This window comes from Canis lupus, chromosome 2 (assembly GCF_048164855.1).
Source record: "Canis lupus baileyi chromosome 2, mCanLup2.hap1, whole genome shotgun sequence".
Lineage (NCBI taxonomy): Eukaryota > Metazoa > Chordata > Mammalia > Carnivora > Canidae > Canis > Canis lupus.
In genome coordinates this window covers 79,499,248-79,504,005 of record NC_132839.1, presented here as the reverse complement: position 1 = coordinate 79,504,005, position 4,758 = coordinate 79,499,248, and the positions used below count along the sequence as shown (strand labels likewise).

The 4,758-nt window shown below is 33.9% G+C and overlaps 1 pseudogene; it reads left to right on the top strand.

Annotated features, from left to right (window-relative positions):
* Nucleotides 1-3,630: 3,630 nt before the first annotated feature.
* On the top strand, nt 3,631-4,312 carry LOC140610541 (nascent polypeptide-associated complex subunit alpha pseudogene; annotated as a pseudogene).
* The last annotated feature ends 446 nt before the right edge of the window (nt 4,313-4,758 follow it).

The window sequence follows — 4,758 nt, the reverse complement described above, 5'->3', positions numbered from 1 at the left end:
GGTATCTCTCTTTCTTTAATGTATTCATTATGTTCTTCTTACATGACCTATAACAGAAAAATACTCCCAAATATCTCTATGAATACTCTCCAAGGAAAAACTAACCATCCTAATATGGGTCCTACTTGCTATTTACATCATTTATCTGTGTTTTTATCACCATGATATTACTAGCATAAGGTGGTGATTCTGTTGCCAAGGCAACTGAAATGTTTAACTCCATTTGTTATAATCCCCACTGAGTTCTTGGCTGTCCTCACTGTTTTTTGTTTGTTTGTTTGTGTTTTCCTTTTTTTTTTTTTTTTAGATAAAGAATGAAATCCATTCCTTGTTTTTACATACTTTCTTTGCTGATTTTCTTTTCACCACAGTGTTGTATTCACTACCATCCAAATCTGATAAACTGTGTTGTTTTGCCAGCACACAGTAATTTATTTACGTTCGATTATACTTGCTTACCTTGGTGACTTTTGTCTTCTCCCCTATCATAGATATTTCCTCCCCTGATTATTTCTCACTCATGAAAAACACAGGTTATTTATATTTAAGGGATGAATAAAAGAAGAAGAGCACAAAAATGTGGAATGTGAAGAGAGATGATCAGAGTTTTAGAAGGCAAATCAATAAGGCAGTGGATCTCAAGGAAAGGAAAGGATTAAGAAAGTATAATGTCAAGTTTAGTAATAATAGTGACAAATAGTGTGCTTGAGGAGAGAAGGGAATTGTAATAGAAAAATTTGAATGCTAAATTGAATATACTATATTTTTCAAATGGCCTATGTGAGAATACATCTGGATATGTAAGAAATCAACTGAACTATGTTGAATTTGCAAATCATTCTTTTAAATGTTATATTATGTTCCCATTGCTTGTCCTAAAATAATAAAAGTTGTATATTTTTATGCTAATGTTGCCTGTTAAATAGATTATGTATGAGTAAATTTCCTTCTGAAATTTTATGGAAGCAACGCTTTGAGTAATTTTGTTTATTTTTTCAGTATATGCTTTTTAAAGTATATATATATATATATATATATATATATATATATATATATTATGAGAGACACAGAGAGAAAGGCAGAAACAGGCAGAGGGAGAAGCAGGCTCCCTGCAAGGAGCCCATTGTAATACTCAATCACAGATTCCAGGATCAGGCCCTGAGATGAAGGCAGATGCTCAACCACTGAGCCACCCAGGCATCCCTCTCAGTATATGTTTTTTTAAAAAAAAATTTGTGCTGGTTTTATTTTGTTTGTTTCTTTTAGTTTGTATCATCATAAAAGTGATATGTCTTCATGGGAGAAAATACAGATATATAAAATTAGATAATCAAAATTGTACAGATTTTGACGTTATACCAGAAAACATTTTTTTCTTTTTTTTAAGATTTTATTTATTTATTCATGGGAGATACAGAGAGAGAAGTAGAGACATAGACAGAGGGAGAAGTAGGCTCCTCACAGGGAGCCGAACATGGGACTCAATCCCCAGACCCGGGATCATGCCCTGAGCTAAAGGCAAACACTCAACCGCTGAGCCACCCAAGCATCCCAGAAAACTTAAGTTTTAAGTGGATATGCATTAAATATTATGTATATTTTTTTATAAAATTTGATTATGCTGATAAATGTGTTATATGTTTGCTTTTATGCATATTAGTAATTATGAATATGTTTTCCTGACATTAAGTATGTTATCGTATCGTATTTTTTGTGGCTTCAAGGTATTTTATGTTACAAGTAGATGAATTTAGAAATTCCTACATAATATATCTATTTTAAAACTAATTCCATATACAAATTCAAATAATTAGCTAAGATACTTAAACCTTAGAAACAATTATTATATGACTAACCAGCCCCCATCCTATTTTTTCCCTCATCCTCATTTTTTAGAATTCCATAATACATTTCTGTTAATTTAGATATAAATGCATGTATTCACTTTTGTCTATTCTACAAATACTTGTTCTATTAATCAAGGCAGGAATTATAAAGGCATCAATGCAGGAATTACTGTCTCAGTTATTCAATCAAAACAGGGAAGAAATGTATTGTATTTATTCAATTGAAATAAATGGCAGAGAAAGGGAAGATAAGTGAATTGGTCTATTACAAAATCTTTTAGAATAAGAACATTGAATTGCATATGTATTTTACTTTTAGTGTGCCAGAGAAATACAGAATTGAAATTTATATCTCAGAAGGTCTATAGGAATAGGGATTGAGTCATTTACTAAATTGTTAAATTGTACTCTTAAGTCATTAGCTTAAAACTCTATTGGATTAATTTATGCTATCACAGGATTCATTCTATATTAATATTCTTTTCAGACTCTTCCACACAGTTTCTGAAGGTTATAAAGGGCTTGAGAATGACATCATAGTGGGACACTTTGTTTCAGGTCAGGTCAGTCTATACACAAGACAGAATTAGAGGCAAAACAGGAAAAATACTTCAATACATCACATGTCTACATCATGGTGATTTTTTTCTTATACTTCTCTGTGACATGAGGCACTGGGAATGTAAACTCTAAGTGCACCTGTGTTAATGAGAGAGAATGGTGTCCATTGTGTTCTTTATTTTGTTTTATATTTGTATGTATGTATTTAAACCAGCTTCCATGCTTATTTGGTTTGTAGAGAAGGTTTTAGCTTGACTTGAGAGAAAATAGGGTCAGATCTTTAGTCACTTTATTGATATGTTTGTATATAAAGGATGTTGACTACTGGTTATCAGAATTTTCTTCTTGAATCAATAAGAGCCATATAGCTTTTCTTGAATGTCTCATAGATACTCCCTTTCCCAATACCCAAAGCTGAACTCATTACTGTTTCTCAAAACATGCCCTTTGCCTTTATTTCCCATGTTGGTTAATGATACTATGATTTAATTAAAGCCCTGGAGTCTTCCTAGATACATTTAGATTCCTCAACTAGATTTTAAACTGGATTTCCTGTCCAATAACATTCAAATCTATTCTATTATTATTGAATCATATTTCTAAAATTCAAATCCGTTATAATATCCCCTTGTTTGAAAGTACTAAGGACTTCCCAATATTGAAAAGCCACAGTTAAAAATCTTTGACGTATAAAGACCTTCATGGTATGATTCTTGGTTAAAGTTTCTCTACTCTTCGTATATACTTGTTAAAATTATGTTTAGCCACTAGTAACAAAAATTCAAAACTAGATTTTTTAAAAGCAAATATCCGTTTATTTCTTTCTCACACACAGAAATCCAAATATCTGAATCCCATTTACCACGATTGAAAAGGGGACAAAGAAGGTTATGCTACTTCCTTAAGGATTTTTCCAGATGGGATCAAACTAATCTCCCCTTGTATCTTTGGCCACAACTTAATTATGTGGCCCCACCTAGATTTAAAGAAAAAGCTAGATATTCTTGTGATTAAGAGAGTCAGAAAGCATTAATAGAGAAATAGAGAAAGAAAATTAATATTTAGTAGGCAACTAGAGATTTTGCTGTACCACTTCTAACCAAGATACATGGAATGATTTGCTTTCTGAACATATCACATTTCGTGGAGATCATGGGACTCTGTCTAGAGTGCCTTATTCCCTCTTCCTGCTACCATCTTGGTTCTGTGTTCCCCACACAAAATGTGTGGTGAAGCCACAGAAACCGTCCCTGCTACAGAGCAGGAGTCCCCTCAGCACCAGGCAGAGACAGGGTCTGGAACAAAACCTGACAGTGATGAATCAGGACCAGACCTTGAGGAACAGGATTCCACACAAGCAACCATACAACAAGCCCAGCTGGCAGCAGCAGCTGAAATAGATGGAGAACCAGTCAGTAAAGCAAAACAGAGCCAGAGTGAAAAGAAGGCACGAAAGGCTATGTCCAAACTGGATCTTCAATAGGTTACGGGGGTTACAAGAGTCACTATCCAGACAAGAGCCCAGCTTCAGATACCTGCATAGTTTTTGGTTAAGCCAAGATCGAGCAGCTGCTGAGAAATTCAAAGTTCAAGGTGAAGCTGTCTCAAACATTCAAGAAAACACACAGACTCCAACTGTACAAGAGGAGAGTGAAGAGGAAGAGGTTGATGAAACGAGTGTAGAGGTTAAGGACATAGAATTGGTCATGTCACAAGCAAATGTGTCAAGAGCAAAGGCAGTCCCAGCCCTGAAGAACAACAGTAATGATATTGTAAATGCTGTTATGGAATTAACAATGTAACCATGTGAAAACAAGGACTTTTTTTGTTGTTTCAAAAGAATAACTGCAGGTTGGTTTGAAATTTGTACTGTTTCTATCATTAATAAAGTTATGGCTTCTTGTTGAATGAAAAAAAAATAAAATGCCTTATTTCTTCTTCATGCAGCTAAATTCTATGCATTCCTCAAAGTAAACTGGAGTCTCTCCAAGAAAATTTCTCTCATATTATCAGTCTTATTTACTAGGTTAGTACTTTATTTACACCTATTCTTAACATTGCTTCTCACTCTAATACATTATAAAAATATTTAAGTACCCATTTATGAATTTATATTATCATTGTTTGCTTGTTTAACTAAATTTTATATTCTTACACATTTAAACTCAAAATCAAGGCCTTACTGGAATTATTTTTTAAAAGATTTTATTTATTTATTCATGAGAGACACACAGAGAGAGACACACAGAGAGAGAGAGAGAGGCAGAGACACAGGCAGAGGGAGAAGCAGGCTCCATGCAGGGAGCCCGATGTGGGACTCGATCCCAGGTCTCCAGGATCAGGCCCTGGG